Consider the following 16740-nt stretch of genomic DNA (forward strand, 5'->3'; position numbering starts at 1 on the left):
ACCGGCAGAGGGGAGCCTGGGAGAGACAGTCAGTGCAGGCGGGAAGCTCCAAGAGGGGGAGGAGGGGCTGAGGCCCGGAGGCCCCCAGATCCCACCAGGCCTAGGCAGCCTGGACAGCGTGGGCGGTGGGGGCGGGGGCAGAGGCCTGAGCGGTCCAGAGGCTGGGGGGTTGGGGGGACCAGGCCAGGAGGGAGGCCTGGCCCCTGGCAGCTGGCCCAGCAGGCCCCCCACCAGGGAGGGGGCGGGCCCAGGTCAGGGGCCAGCTCCTGGGCTGGGGCTTGCTGGCCATGGGCCGGCGGGCTCCCTCTCCTGTAGTGTGTCTCTCTGAATCTCTTGTCTCTGGCTCTTTCTCCTTTCCCTCCTCTCTGAATCCAGACCTGCCTCTCTTCTAGGCACTCAGTGCCTCCACCTCAAGTGGCACAGGATCCAGAAGCTGTGCCTGGGTTTAGGATTCAAGCCTTGTCTCTTCCTGGGCTACCACATCCCCACCTACTCCAGGGGCAAGCCTTGGTGCTAAGGGGAAAGGACCCCACCTAAGCACAGGCCCCCACCTCCTCCTCCTCAGAAGGGGGCAGGATAAGCTGAGCACCAGTGGGAGGGGGGCCAGGAGGGAGGCAGGGGGAGCAGTCCCCCAGCTCCAGCCGCTGGCTGAGGTTGTGGAAAAGGAGGCGGCCCAGTTGAGTGAGTTAGGGGGGTGGGTATCCGCACCTGCTGTTGTGACCTCCACAGCCGGAGATGGGGGCCTGGGAGGGACAAGATTCCGATGGATTTTGGCAGCAGCCTGGACTCTGAGTGCTCAACCCCCCCATTCCCAGCCTCTTGCACCATGGGGACCCTGAGATCAGCATGTACATGCCCTGTTGCACGTGTGTTCGGGCGTGTGGTCAGCGGGAGCCTGTGGCCCTCCCATGACAGGCCTGGCTGGGCAGCTGCGGAGGTGTCCTGAGAAGACGGGGATCTGTCCCACCAGCCTGTGCCCACATGTGAGGCCCACTCAGGGCCCTGCATGCTGCCTGGTAACCTGGGCATAGGCTTACATATGCACATACATGCAAACCTGTGCTTACGCAGCCCTCTAAGAGTCTCATGCTCTGCCGACTGAGCTTGCCGGGCACCTTTACGCAGCCCTCTAGATGCAGAAGGCCTGAGGTTTCTTCCTCAAAAGTCATCTGGTTCAGCCCCCGCCTCCTGGATGGGGAGCAGAAGGCGCAGATAAGTTCATATCCTCCCTTTGGACAAATGGGCTCTGGACGACTTCACAGAACCTGAGGTAAGTGCCCAATCCCCCAAGTCCAGTCTAGTCTCTGCTGGCTTCCAGTAGAATCAGGAGGACCCCTCCACCCTGGAAAGGCCCATGCACCAGTCAGGTTAAGTCTGTGAGGAGTGGGGTGCTGCTCCTCTTGGAGAGACAGAATGCTCCAGCAGGAGGTTAGACAGCTGGAAGAACTCCATGAAAAGTGGGGGATGGGCAGAGCAGCAGGGCTGAATGAGACTTCCCTTAGCTTGGGGGTAGGGTAGGGAAGGCCCACAGCGGATGAGGGGGCAGGAAGGAGGCTGCAAGGCAGGCCTTCCTTGGAGACAGAAGGATGGACAGAATGGCTTTCCAGACTTAGAGGCTGTGACAAAGACCTATTTGCCTCAGCATCTCCTACCACACCCCACCCCACCCCCACTACTGCCTGGGTACAGACACACCCTTGAATACACACACAGAGGCCCATGCATGCAAGCTCGTGTACACAGACACACACACACACACACACACACACACGATGGGGGCAGCAGTGCATGTGAAGCATTGGCTTGTAACAGAAAACCTGAAGATGGTCTTTCTGACTGAGCCAGAGTTGGGTGGGGGGAACAGAAGCTTCAGCTGTCTTCTGTGTTCTGTTCTCTCTGCTCCCTTAGCAGGCATGCACACTGTGCATGCTACTTCTGAGGAACCTTCTGGTCTGCTGGGCAAGAGCAAGCCATCCTTCCTCCCCCCTCCTCCTCTCCTCACAGGGGGGAAGCTAGAGCAATCTGTTCCTGATGGGTAAACACAGGCACGAGTACGAGCGCACACATGCTCACGCACGCACCAGCCACTCGGGGTCACACAAGACTCAGATCTCACTTCACCCCAAGATGTAGCACACACTTGGGCTCTCGCTATCACCCAGCAGAGCTCCCAAAGCCCCCACCTCCTCATACACATGGCCAGAGCTTTACAGACACACCCAAGGAGCCTCTTGCAGACACTGGCATTCAGAGTCTACCATCGTGGCCACACATCATGGCCTCCCACGTGGACACCTGCTGCCACAGCCTCGAGTACGCTGGTGTACAGGCACACACACATAATAGTCACAGTCTCTCTCTCACACACACACACAGACTCCCTCACACAAACAGACAAGGTCTCACATATGGATACCATCACACACTCAGAACAGCCGGCCTTCCACACAGATACCATTGTACACCTCCAGAAACTCAGAGCCCCTAATCACCCTCAGCCTCTCACACCCTACACCTGGCAATGAGAAATACCCAGACATACACTTAGAGTAGTCACACCTTGCTGGGACCTCAGGTTGCCTAGCTGTGCTTGAGGGGAGAGAGATAAAGGCCAGGGTGGCCTAAGGCAGGAAGGAAAAGGAAAGGAGGAACTTTGTCCCTAAAAAGGGAGAAAATAGATGAGATGATTATTCCCTAGACAGCTCCTTCCTCCCCTAACCCTGCTTGCAAAGGCATTAGGGAATGAAGGGAGATCCACGCCAGCCGGGAGGGGTGAGAAAACTCCTAGGTGAGAGAGATGGTGGCACTGGTAGCAGCAGGAACCAGAAAACCCCAGAAACCCCAGAAATTCACTCCCCAGGCCCTTACTCCTCCTCTCCTCACCCCTCTGCTCCAGGATGAGGATGAGCAGCAGCTCTCAGCCTAGCTATCTGCTGTGTGATCTCAGACCTCTTCAAAACCTGTCTGTGCCCATAACTGTCTAAAGGGCACCCAGACACCAGGCCTGCCTGAGGAAGGGGCAGGAGAGGGTAAGGAGACTGGACATCGGCCTCAAACCCCCAATGCCTGCCAAAGCCCTGTCAGGCCCAAAGAGAGGTGGGGCAGATCCCCTGCAGCAGGAGGGCAGCAGTCACAGCAGAGCAGGTGCTCCCCTAAGTAACTAACCCCTGAGGAGGAGAGTCCTAAAGTGTCCTCGGACCCTGCAGCCCTGCCCTCCATCACAGGAGGAGCAGAAGCTAGGCTGCCGAGTCGCTGTCCAGGCAGAATGGAATCCAGGCTGTGCTGGCCAGGCCCCGACCAGGAATGATCAAGGATGCTGTTGACATCCTTGCCACTTGCCTCTTCAGGTGTAGCTGGGGACTCTGATTTATCTACCCTAAAAGAAGCCTGATATGGCATGGAAGCCAGGCAGGGGAGCAAACACCCTACAGCAGGACCTAGGGAAACCAGGCAGGGGCCATCCCATGAAGCCAGGTGACAGGGGTTATGGAAAGCAGGCAGTGGAGACAAAAGAAACCAGGCAGCAGGGTGTAAGGAAACCAGATGATAGAACCCAAAAGAAGGTAGGCTGTGGGGGCCAAATGAAATCAGGCAGTGGGGACTAAAGTTAGCTAGGAGGTGTGGACAAATGAAGCCAGGCTTTGGGGATCAAATGAAACCAGGCAAGAGGCCCACAGGATGTGAGAAAAGAAAGATATCAGGAGCTCATCTCCTCTGTCTAGATGTCACCCCCACACCCGGGGCCCCTCTCTCTCTAGTCCCCCTCCCACTCAGGCGGTGGTCCCCTCCCCCAGGCTGATGGACATAGCCAGAGCCCCCTCCCCTCTCAGAGGCCTGGTCCGATTGCAGCCAATGGGCCCCCGGCCCCATCCCTGGGACCTCAGGAAGTCCCAGTCCCTCCCACCGGCTGCAGAGGCAGGGGGGCTGGGGGGAGAGAAAGAGAAGAGAAGAGAGACAGCTTGGCAGGGGGAGCGCGCCGAGCAGCCGCGGGGGGCGGGGGCCGAGAAAGGAGCGGGAATCGCTGAGGCGGGCTGGCGGGCTGGCGGGCGGGCGCGGGTGGGGGCGTCTCGGCGGCAGCAGGGGTGACAAGTCCTTCGGCCCTGCAGCCACTGACCTGGGTCCCCACGCAGGCGCCCCGTCGGTGCCTCCGGCGCTCCGTGGGTCCCCGCTCCGCCCGCGACCATCGGGTCCCCGGGGCTCGGGGCTGGAGCCCGGCCGCCCGCGCCGCCCGGGGAGGCAGGAGCAGCCCCCCCAGTCCCGGCGGGCGGGCGGGCGGGCGAGGGGCCGGGCTGTGAGCGACGCGGGCCCAGCCACGAGCGAGCGGAGCGGCGAGCGGGCCGGGAGGAGGGGAGGAAGGAGCGCGCAGCGAGCGAGCGAGCTAGCGAGCTAGCGAGCTAGCGGAGGGAGCGAGTGAGGGACGGCATGCAGTGAGGTCATCCTTTGAATCTAATTGTCTGAGTCAGGAAGAGATGTGGCACTTGATGATGGGGGAGGGGAGGGCGAAGGGACCCTCCCGGCTCCGGGTCTGGGCCCCTCCTCACACCCAGGGGCGGCCAGTGCCTCCCTTCCCCCCGCCCAAGGCGAAGTTAACTCGGGCAGACCACTGCCCGTCTCAGGGTTGACCTCTGCTGCCTGCGGGGATCAGCAAGCGGTGAGACAGGGGACCCAGTTCCAGCTCTGGGCCCCCTTCCTACTCTCTGGGAGTGATGGGGGCTCCCCCACCCAGGCCCAGCTCACCTTCCCACATTTTTTAGGGTATGGGAGGCCCCCAACCCATACTCAGGTCATATTCCTGCCCTCTGAGGCAATAGAGGGAGAACTTCAGCCAGCCTTCCAAGTTACCTTCCTGTACTTGAGGAGCATGCGGCCCCCAGCTCTATCCCCCAAGTTACTTCCTGCTCTGGGAATTTGGAGGAATCTGGAAATTGAACCCCAGGCTCACAGCCCTGCCCTCTGGGAATGATACTGCAGTGCCACCCAGTTCTCCAGTTACTTTCTGCGTTTTGAGGGGGATGAGGACTTCCAACTGACCCCCACCCCCCAAGCTCCCACCCCCGTCTCCCTATTCTACATGCCCAAGTCCCCTTTCAGGAGGGACAAGAACAGGGCCAGATCCCTAGAGTCTCCAGGGACTGCCCAAGGGACCAGGCTGCCCGGAGGGTGAGGGGCAAATCGGCAGCTGGGCCCTGGGCTTGTCAGGTGTGCACACTGGTGCGTGTACACACGAGCACACACACACACATGTGCAGAAGCTCACCGGGTGGGGGCACAAGGCAGCTGGGGATGTTCACACCAAGGGCCACACATCCCTCCCTTAGCCCCGTGGGGGAGGGGTGATAAATATTTAAGGGGCTTTTAGCTCAGAAGGGGCTGAAGCTGGGGGAGGGAGGGGGATCCACGCTGCTTGATTAATGGGGTTACGGGCTTGGATCAATCCGTCCGCCCGCCGCTCCCTCCTTCCCCCTCCTCCCTCCCTCCGCCTAATGCGCTTTATCAGGAGACGCTTTTCTGACTTGGCAGCGTGGAGCGTTTTAAATAGACCCATTTAGAGCTGGGGTTGGGGGAGAAGGAGGGGGGTGGAGGGAGACAGAGATTGAGACAGGCTGGGAGACAGAGACGAATCAGGAGAGAGAGATGGGCCTCCGAAGAGAGAGACTGGGAGAGGAGAGACAAAAGGAAATGCAGAGACACAGCTGAGATAAGAGAGTGAGGGTGAGACTCCCACGGAGGCTGAGATGGAGAGAGAGAGGGTGATGGGAGGCCAAAGGGAAGCTGGGGGGCCAGGAGCAGAAACAAACAAACAAAAAGAGACATAGAGAAAAGGAGCCACCAGCCCTGGGGAGAAAACCAGAGAGAGACTCTCTGCAAGGGCTGAGTACTAGCCTGGGAGAGAGCAGATATCTTTTATTTCCAAAAACAGTTTTTCATCCACTTTGTTAAATTAAAAAGCTGTTTTTAAAGTGGTGCTGAGGTGCTGCTGGGGGAGGGTGGACGGAACTGCCAAGTCCTCCCTCTCTAGCATTCTCCTTGGCCCCCACAGAAGCTGCCTCAGCCTAAGCCTCTGGGGTATTCTCCAGCTCCCCTGCACTCTGCGATCCTCTGAGATCCCCAGGAACAGGGTCAGGGCATCTGAGCTACTGTTCACTGGCAGGAAGTCCTTCCTGCTGTCTGGCCTCAGTCCCTCCTGCTGCAGGGAGCCTGTTCTTTCCCCTAACCACTATCCCTCTCTTCTCCAGCTCCTATCTCCAGCTCCCTAAGGTGTTCCTAATTTGAGGGAAGGATTACGTGCCCTCACAGCTCAATAGCCCACTTTCCCAATAAGCCATCAGACCCCTCCCAGTGTGCCCCCCAAAATATTATCTATTATTCTGTAAATCCATTTCCCAGCCCCATCCTAATCTGAACTTTGATCAGATACCCACCCCATGCCCTTGGGTCCTCTGGGAATAATGAGGTGAAAAGCTTAACTCTACAGCCATCTCGGGCCTCCCTTCTTTCTCCTCTGGGCCCCAGCTCCATCTTAAGTCCCTTTTGTGTGTCAGCCTGAGGTACCCCACTCCACCCTCAACAACACCCCAGTCCTAGTTCTGAAGGGTTAGTGCCCCCTCCCCAAGCCAGGAAAATGGCCAGTCTGTTTGGGAGCTGAGATGAAAAGCCTGGCCAGCCTTTGTGGGCCTCTGGCGGGTTTTGGACAATAGGCCCTTCCGTTCCGCTCCAGTGCCTCGATTCCTTGGATGCCCCCACCCCCAGGCTGCCAATCCAGGGGCCTGGCCTTGCCTGAATGAGAGGCAGAGAGAGTCAGGCCCAGCCACACAGCTGGCCCCAGAAGATTCTGGACTTTCTGACCCCCTATCCCATCTCCTCCAAGCCCAGCTGCTCCCCCAGTCAAGCCAGAGAGATGTTTTGGGGTCAGAGAGGAAACCTGAGGGCACTGAAATAGAAATGTATTCCCATATCTGGGATTCAGCCCCCGAGTGTAGAACCCAGTTTCCTGACCTGGTTTTCCCCTCACCTGTGTGACCATGGGTAAGTCTCTTCCCTTCTCTGGGCCTATAATGGGGGCATGAAAAGCCCCAGCCAGGCTGAGACCAAAACCTCAGGAGGAAGAAGGACAGGGGAACAGAATGAAGTGATCTCAGGCCCTGCTTCACTCATGTCCTCCTAGAGCCCCAGTGCACCTGCCTGATGCCCTAAGATAGACCTGCCCCACCTGGGTCCCCAGAAACCTACCTCTTCACTATTGGCTGCACACCAAGCACATCAATGTCCTCCTCCTCCTCCAAACCAAGCTCTTCCCAGGACTTCCAAAACCAGGGAAGTGAGATGATGTGACAAGGCTGGATTCTAGAAGGGCAAAGAGTATAAACAAGAGGTCACAGGCCTAGTCGAACTCAGAGCTCATTCTACACTCACAACCCCACTGTGAGAAGGGGAGAGAGGCAGGCAGCAGATAAACGTCTGGAAGAAGAAAAGTTGGGAGTAGCACAGACTCCTTCCAGCGCCCCTTGCTGACTTCAGGTTCTGAACTACAGGGACAAAGGAAGGCAAGAAAACAGTGGGGCCTGATACCACACACAGATATACACCCACAGACAATCCAAAATTCCCTCACAACCAGTGGGACAGACACAGAAACCTCCATATCACACACATCCTCACACGCAAATTCACAGTCACAGGTCACAGGCATGGCACAAAGACCCATCACCATAACATCTTCTTCCTCATCACCACTATGATTCACTGAGCATGACTTCTTCATGAGGCGGGGTCTAGCATTCCTCCCATCTGACAGCTAAGGAAACAGACTTAAGGAGGTCTTGCCCAAGACCACAGTTCCAGAGCCTAGGTTTGAGTCCATATCTAGCTCCAAAGCCTTTCTGCTACACCAGTTTGCCTCTGCAGATCACTCACCCACCGGCACAGTGCCCTTCCCAACAATAATAATAGCGGCTAGCACTTGATCAGGGTCCTTGATTAACCAGACATTGTGATAAGTACTTAAACTTACACTCTTGTACTGAATCATCAAAACAACCTTCAGAGTTAATCCTGTTCCCATTTTGCAGATGAGAAAACTGAGGCTAAGAGAGCAAAAGCAGCTTTCCCAAAGTCACACAACTGGTCGTTGGTAAGGGAGCTGATGTTGAAAACCACTGTTGCTTCTATGGACTCCAGCCACTCAACAGACCCCTCCCCTTCTACAAGATCCCCATGAAATCCTCAGGATCCAACTGCTCCATCCAAAGAAACCACAGGTTCCAGATGTATTTACCAAAGGTATGATTAGGTACCTAACCACATATCTTGAGAAAGGGACTCCACGTCATCCAATCCTGCCCAGAGATACAGAGACATCACCAACCAGGGAGAGACTGCCAGACACTAAAACAAGGTAATAGAGACAGGCTGGTGGATGGTGACAGATACAGACACACCAAGATACAGGCCCAAAGAGAGGGAGATAAAGGGGAAGATGGATACACATCAGGCCAAAGAATGAGAGATAGTAAGAAAAGGAGACAATAGAGGTAGAGGAGGGTACAGGCTGACGTGAAAAAACATACAGATATACTCCAATATGCTCAGATACAGAGACACACATAGATCCATCCAACCCTCCCAAGAAAAAAATTGTGAAAGCAAGCAAGGCTCAGGCTGTGTGTGGTGTGTGTACGTGTGTGCGTGTTGGGGGGAAGCATGCAGAGTCTGTATTGCTACGCACGTTACACCAGCTGCTTCCAGCAATTTCATCTGATTAATAATAAATGCCCCATAATTACAGCCGCTCCCCCAGTCCTTCTTCCTGTTTTTTGTCAGCTGCCGCCAGGCCAGCCCCCCACGGACCCCATGGCCCCCTCCATCCTCACCTGCTGCTTTCTAGGAGACTGAGAGAATGTGAGCAGATGGAGGAGGCCAGACTCCCAATGTGAGGAGGGATACTCATTTCTCTCTCGTGGATTAATGCCCTTTGCCTCCAAGCACAAGGTCATCTCATTGAGGTCTCACTTAGAACTCTCTCCCTATCTGGGTATAACCTGTGACCCCTAATAAGGCCTATGGGCCTATGTCTGGAATGCAGGGAGATAAGCTACCCTTTCCCACTGTTTATCACTCACTGCTGAAAGAAGTCTCCATCCACAAACTTCACCTAGCCTTGGAATCCCACAGGCTCAAAGGAGGAAGAGACCAAGACAGGGGGCCCTACCCCATCATTCCAACCCCAGGCAGCCCAAGTCTCTGCCCACTTGTGTACCCTCAAGCTTTGGACAGTTGGTGGCTCCGCCTCCCCATTCCTGAGCACCCCCCACCCAGGTCCACCTCCTTCCAGGCCTCCCACCCGAGCTCTCCAAGGCAGCTCTATCAGAATCAGCTGCGAGTTTGTGCTGATCTGTTTCTAATCGCTGGGGCCTGGTTCACGCTTGTCCCCCCCCCCCCAATATTGATTCCATTATTTGGAGAGTCATTGACGTCAGGGGCCTGGATCAGGTCCAAAACCGCCTTCTCCCCGGGCCTGGGCCAGGGCCCAGCCCCCCCAATCCCGCGATTTCACGGAGGGGCCCAGAAAGGTCAGCTCATGGGCCAAGGTCACACGGCATCTGCCCTCTGACTCTGGGCTCCTCTTGCCTTTTTGGGACCACCACACAGCTCCCTTCTCCTGGTGAGAGGGGCTACACAAAGGCCTGGGAGTTGGAAGCGAGGTGGGGGCTATAAAAGGGAGTCTGAAGAACCTCACTGGGACCCTGGCTGCAAGGAAGGACTCTGAAGAGGTAGGGATGGGGTCAGTGGCTCAGAAAGGATACTTGGGGTAGATTTTGTTTTCTTTGCCACACTCTTATTTTGGAATATCCTGAAGCTGGACTTGAAATGGTTCCTACTGACTACTTGATTTTTATGTCTGATATCAGATGTATCTCCAGACTCTCTAAGAAGGAAATTATCTGCAGTGTAGGATAACAGATTACCCTAAATGTTGCCATAATTTGACTAACAGGCACCAGTACTTTTATAAATCTTTGCTCCATATAAAAAAAAATCCTCTGTCTCCTGTGCATCTCCTACCCATGCTGCCTCAGTTTCCCTGCACTCACATACTCTCCGAGTCTTTCCTGGTCTCTCCCTCTCTGTCTCTCTGTCTCTATCTGACACCAGCCCACACAGCAACTCCTAGGCTGTGGCTGGACACATTATTTTTAAGATCCGAATCCTGTGTTCTCTGACAGATGTTAATAACCAATACAGATAGTCTGTGGTGCCCACGGCAGCTACACAGCCTCAGAGCCCAGCCCAGAGATGGGGTCCATTCCTGTGGCTAGAGTCCAAGAAACCCAGACCTAGAGAGAGCAACGGGCATGCTCACAACCACATGGGGAAAAATGGAGAGGGCAGAGGGACCCCTACCCCCTGCCACAGAATCAGGGTTACTGCCCTGTCCCAGTCTCCCCTCATCCAGACCTTTCAAAGGAAGAAGGCACCTATCCTCTGGACTCCTTCCCTGAGTGAAGGGAAGTCCTTCCTATAGTCTAGCCTGCAAACCATTCAGGGTTCCTTTGAGCCAAACAAAGGTGTACAACAAGGGCTGTTGTGTCTTATGCCACAAACTCCAGGGGGTCCCTTCTCCCAGTGGTCTGTACCACTCAACAATTCATCCCTCAACATTTACTGAGCACTTACACCCTGCCAGGCACCGTGTGGGGAGCCAGAGACATGGTCCTGCATACAGGGAGCACCCAGTCTGATGGGAGAGAAAAAGATGCATTGTTCACTCAATACTGTCCTCCTACTGTGTACCAGGTCTGTGCTGGGGCAGGCGGGTGTAGTGGTGAGCAAGGCAGACCCAATCCCTGGTCCCACAGAGCTCACAGGCAACTAGTAAGCAACCTTGCTAAGTGTGGTGTGGGCAAAGTACAGGTAGGGTGTGATGGGGCACGGTAACTACCCTGGGTCTGGAGAAACCTGTCCTCCTGCAGGATTGAGGACTCTTCAGTCCATTCCTAAACCCAGACGGGCCTTTGCACTGAGCACAGGACACCATCATAGTCTGACTTCAGTTCCTCCTCTGTAGCTCCAGCCACAACTCCTGGGAGCTGGGTGCCCACAGCAGCAGGACCTAACTCTTCCCTCACATCTGCTTGAGCTCCTCCTTCCACCCCTTGGTCCCCAGAGATCCTGGGCTGGTGGCCCCCAACCCAGCACAGCTCTGTGCTTTGGGGGCTCTCTTTGCCCTCTGCAGAGGTAAAGGGGGCTGATGACCTCAGCGCTCTGTCCCCAGGGACCACTGCCCCCCCCCAGCCCCTCCTCACAGGAAGCTGGGAGCCCTTGTGGGTGTGGTCACTCAGGCCACAGGAGTTTACACAGCTGAGGTCTCTTGCTCCCCCCACCCCACAGTGGAGCTGGAGGAGGGGTCAGCTCTCTCTTCTCAGCTTCCTTGCTCTCCAGGACCCCCCAAACCAGGCACACATGGTCCCCCCAACCCATCTGCATTTCAAAGAAAATCCACTCCATATGTTTCCGATTCATTTACACTTCAACTCGCCATGGGGGGGCAGAGAGCAGGGCGCCTTGCTTCCAAGCCCCCCACCCCCATAGGGGGCTGGAGAGCATGTGTCCCCTTCAGAGACAGGGAACAGTTACAGCCCCGCCATCTCAGCCTGGGGGTGGAGGCTGCAGGGCCATGTCCCTACTGTGTGGGCTCTCATGGTGGGGGGGGGCAGTGTACCTCAGGCAGCCCCACCCACTGGTCTCTATCTCAGGAAGGCATGTAAAGTCCAGGGTAGCATCTCCAGGGCAGGTAGAGTTCCAGGGCTGGCTGCAACTGAGGCCCCCCAGGGCTACTGCTCTTCTGGGGAGTAGAGAGGGGAACCCTGGGTGTCCTCCTGCAGGACTGAGGACTCTTCAGCCAGGATGAGGGCTCAAAGGGCATTGCAGGAGGCATAGTGAGATATGACATAACATGGCCCCTATCCCTCTCCAGCCAAGGCAAAGGGGAAAGGTGGAGAGGGTGGGCTGCAGTCTCTTCCTCCAGCTACATTGTTACCACAAATTTGGGCAATCACAGATTCAACACCCTGGAACAGTCACGGGAGCCAGAGATCTGCTTCCTCACCAGGTCAGTCTTCACACTTCTGCTAGCCTAAGGTGATTGGGATGGGGGGTGGGGAGAGGTCTTGGGAGGACATGAGTTTTATTTCCTCACACATGGCCTTCCAGAAGGGGTATCCAAAACCATTTAAGGGGGATGTGCACGTACATGGCACATGGAGGACACTAAGGGCTCATGACACCCCTGTACCAACAAGCCACTCAGACCGTCCTGCTGATAGCCTAATCTTCTTGTGGAAGGAAAGGCAGCGAGGTCTGACTGGGTCAGTGTTTCCCACCACCCCCTCCATCAGCCCACAGCCCAAGTGAGGGACATGACCAAATATGTACCCTCTCCCCTCCCCATTTTTGGAGGGGATAGGTCTTGTAACAGTCTCTGTTCCTCACCTCAATTGCCCCAATACACACCACAAACCAAAGGAAAACACACAGGCATATCTGAGTCCTAAATTCCACCATTTGATTGAACATCACAATCTTAGCGTGAGTCTGAATGTGAGCCCCAGGATGGCAGTGTGAGCTCATGCAGGTTTCCGGGTCTAATGTCAGTCTGAGTGTGAACTCCAAGATGGAAGTACAAATTTGAGCATGAAGCCAGGTCCCAGGGTGAGTCTGACTGTAAGCCCGAGTGAGTCTGAATGTGAGCTCTGGGACTGAAGTGTGAGTGGAACTGTGGGTCCCAGGATTCCCATACAAGTCAGTGTAAGCATTAGAGTTCTAGTGCAACTCTAAGTGTGAGCCCCTAGTCTTAAGGGCATTCTGAACATGAGTGAAGTTGTCTCATAGGGATGAGTCTGAGTGTGAGCACTGGAATCCCTTTTTAAGTCTAAATGTGAGTCCCAAAGTGCCCATGTAAGTCTGAGTGTGAACATCAGGATCCTAGTGTAAGTCTGAGTGTGAACACTGGGTCTCTAAGTGATCCAGGATGGAAAGGAGAATCTTGAGTATGTGCACTAGAGTCCTAGTGTGAGTCGCAGAATCTCATGTAAGTCTGAGAAAGTCACCAAGATCCTGGTATGAGTCTAAGTGTGAGCCCTAGGTTACCCATGTAAGTCTGACCCCAAGCGTCCCCACATCAATCTAAGTATCAACCCAAAGGCCCAAGTATGAATCTGAGTGAGCCCCAGAATCCCCGTATGAATCTCTGTGTGAGTCCCTAGTCTTAGTGTGACTCTGAGTATAAGTCACAGAGCGTAAGTGTGAATCTGAGTAAGCTCCAAAGTCTATGTGTTGAGTCCAAGTGAGAGCCCTAGGACCCCAGAGAGATTCTGAGCATGAGCTCTAGGTCTCAATGCAAATCTATGAACCAAAGGATAGAAATGTGAACCTAAGTATGAGTGTATAGTCCCAACATGAGTCCAAATGTAAGCACAGAGTCCCAACGTGAGTTTGAGTGTAAACCCCAGGACTGAAGTATATATTTGGATATGAGCCCCAGAATGTAAGTGTGAATCTGAGTGTAAGCCCCACTGTCCTGGTGTAATCCTGAGTGTGAGCCCATATGAGTGTAAACCCTAAGACCCTAGAATGAGTTTAAGTTCCAAGTGTGAATCTGAGTATGAATTCCAGAGCTCCAGGAAGTCTTGAGTGTGAAATTGAAACTCCTGGTCTTTGCATAGAAGGCTCAGGGTCTCAGTTGGAGTATCCGCCCTGACAGAGTGTGAACCTTAGCTCCATCTCACCAATCCTAGCCAGGAGTCCCAGGAACCAGCTGAGAGGACTTCTGTGGGTTGTGACAGTGGAGACAGAGGGCCATAGTTTGAGACACACAGGCCCCTCCACCCTGCAAGTCCTGGCTAGCCCTACATCCCTAGGAATATCCAACTGCTCAAGTCCCATCCCCATACATGCAATGGCACACCATTACACCCAGAGTTAGACACACCAAGATATACCTAGTGTTTCAGACCCTCTGGACATACAGCAATTACAGATGCACAAACACACCCAGTATTGTAGACTCTCGCCAGTTCATTGCTTACAGCCCAATGACACAGACACAAATATACCAAGTATTACAGGCAAAACAACTAGTGTTACAGACACACTCCTACAGTGGCATGCAGACACACACCCAATGTTGCAGACTAGCTGCCAGCCACACAGACACACACAGCCGCTTCTCAAAGAGAGAGACGAGACGAAAGAGAAAGAAAATCCTGAATTTTCAACTAGGCGTGAAATAGTCCTGCCCGCCTGAAGCTACTGAAGGGGGGAGGGGACCAAGGGAGCGAGCTAGAGAGAGAGAGACAGCTTGATGCTGGAGGAGAGGCTCCGGAGAGGAGAGGAGCGGAGAAGGAGAGCTGTCCGTCTGGTGACCTCCCCACGGCCCAGCCCCCACGCATGAGGAGACACACTACTCTGAGCAACACAGGGACACCCAGGCCGGCTCACACAGAGCCGCACTGGAGGAGACACACACCGGCAGACTCACAAAGAGACACTTGGGGATACACCACAGGCGGACTCACACAAACCAGGAGGACTTACAAAGAGACACACTGAAACAGACTACATGGAGATATATCCAGGCGGACGCAAGAGAAAACCACGGGCAGGCTCACGGACAGACAGACAGACACACAGGCGGATTCACACGGACACACGCACTGGCAGACGCGCAACCGTCCGTTCACACCCCCGGGCGCTTTGAAGTACAGATTTCTGCGCGAGAAAGAAGCCACCTTTGGCTGCGCGGGGGCCACTGCGACCCCCCAAGCCCCGGAATTTTCCCAGACCCCGCGCGTGCAGCTAAGGGGTGGGGAGAACAGGGATACTAAGACAAACCGCGCTGGCCACCTCCCTCCACACGACTGTCCGGCCCCACCACCACCACGCCCAACCCCCGGAGCGCCCGGACGTGGGGGGCTGCTTCTCCTGCACCCCCATCCCCGAGTTTGCAGGCAAACTTTCTCATGAACTTTCCTGTGCCCCCAGGCCACGGGCCCACGCGTGTCCCCTCACTCTTCCCGCGCGCACGGGGGCCGCCAGTCTGTCCGTCCGCCCGAGGGTTTGAGGGTCCGGCCGTGCGCGGTCCGCTGCGGGACACTCACCGTGCCCTCGGGCCACCCGGACTTCGCGCCGCGCCCTTCGACCGCCCCCAGCAGGGAGCGAGGCAGGGAGCGCGGAGCTAGTACCGCTGCCAGATCCCACCGCCGAGCCCCTTGCCGCGCCGGCTGGAGCCGCCACCTCCGCTGCCGCCGCCGCCGCCCGCTCTGCACCGGCTCCTCGGCGCTCGGCGGCTTTAACCCCCCCATCCTCCTCCCTCCCTCGCGCGCTCCCTCCCTCCTTCCCTCGCCCATGTGACCGCGGGCGCCCGCTCGGCCGCGCGCGCCCTCGCTCCCCTCCCCCTCTCGCCTTGTCTCCCCGCGCCTCCGCGGCCGCGCGCCACGACCCCTCCCCGCCACGGCCCCCGCGCGCCGCCGCCTTGGCACGCTCCCGCTCCTGGCACGCGCGGCCCGCTGGCGGGGGTACGCTTGCCCGGTGCAGGCCTGTGAGCCCTCACTCCCACTCGCCCGGCGCTGGCACGCGCCCTCCCCCAGCTGGCGCACTCGCCCGCACTGGCACGCGTGGCCCCCTAACGTTCGCCCTTTCTCGGGCGCGCCCTCCAGGTGGCTGTGGCCCCCGTGCTTCACGCACAGCCCTGGCCACGGGTCTCACAGGCGCGCGCGCGCACACCCACACCCACTCCGCCCGCTCCCCTAGGGCGGCTGGGCGCGCACCCACCCCCCGGGATCGCTCATTCACACTCTCTCTCTCAGTCTTCTCCTGCGCACACTCCGCACGTTCAGGCCCGGGCTGCCTCGCACCGACACCCTGGCACACCCCGGGCCAACTCTCGGGGTCCTCCCTCCGGCATTGCCGTGAGAGGAACGCGAGTCAGAGCCCCCCAACCTCCACTTTGGGCAGAAGAAGCCAGCCAGCTCCGCCTCTCCTATTCCTACTGCCCCCAGCAACGACCCCTCTCCCAGTCACATATAGAAAAACCCCTTGCTCGGGGGGTAAAAGGGGATTTATGCTTCCATGCCCTGGAAGGACCAGGCTGGGAGCCCAGGCCCTCGCCTCCCATGTCTCTGATGACACCACCACCACCACCCTCTCCTTCCCCAAGCCCCCAAGAACACACGGTCTGAGGAGAAACCTCCACTGGGATGAAGGGGTAGGGAGGGTGCACCCTCAGTGCCTGCGCCGGCGGTTCCAGAGCACAGGGCATGCCCCTCCCGAGCTTAGCGCTGGAGGTTCCCCCCTCAAGCCTGCCTTTCGCAGCCTGGGCCTCTGAGGGGCTGGCGTATTCGCTTCACTCGCCCCCGGGCCTCCGGTCTGGCTGCAACATGGGAGATTAAGGTTAGACAATCTGACCAATTTATGAGGCCATGCGACAGCGCAGTAGAGAGGGAATGCCAGAGGTGGAGACCGAGAGGTCCACCCCATCTCCACCCCTTGGATTTTTCATCTGACTTTTGACCCATAATCCCTGGGCCCTGCCCCTCCACGGAACTGCTCTAGGGCTGAGGGCAAGGATTGGGAAGGGAAATATCTCGCTGTCTCACATCCTTCCCCAGTAGGCTGCCTAGAGCGCCCGGGCCCTTTCCCAACAAATGCCTCAGGGACTCCCATTGCAGAGGAAAAGCCTTCTTC

At 56.7% G+C, this 16740-nt stretch overlaps 1 protein-coding gene across 4 annotated transcripts in view; it reads right to left on the reverse strand.

Moving 5' to 3' along the window:
- CNTFR (ciliary neurotrophic factor receptor) overlaps window positions 1-15768 on the reverse strand; it is a 38664-nt gene extending 22896 nt beyond the window's left edge. The window contains exons 1-2 of one of the 4 annotated variants that reach the window (XM_069474370.1): window positions 15691-15768; window positions 7231-7344 (exon numbers count right to left, since the gene is read on the reverse strand). The gene's annotated coding sequence lies outside the window, so the exon portion shown is untranslated. Of the gene's footprint in view, window positions 1-7230; window positions 7345-15155; window positions 15322-15690 lie in introns of those variants that run through there. The other 3 variants (XM_069474369.1, XM_069474368.1, XM_069474371.1) reach the window with 3 other exon arrangements.
- Between the last annotated feature and the right edge of the window lie 972 nt (window positions 15769-16740).

Source organism: Eulemur rufifrons, chromosome 7 (genome assembly GCF_041146395.1).
Source record: "Eulemur rufifrons isolate Redbay chromosome 7, OSU_ERuf_1, whole genome shotgun sequence".
Taxonomy (NCBI): domain Eukaryota; kingdom Metazoa; phylum Chordata; class Mammalia; order Primates; family Lemuridae; genus Eulemur; species Eulemur rufifrons.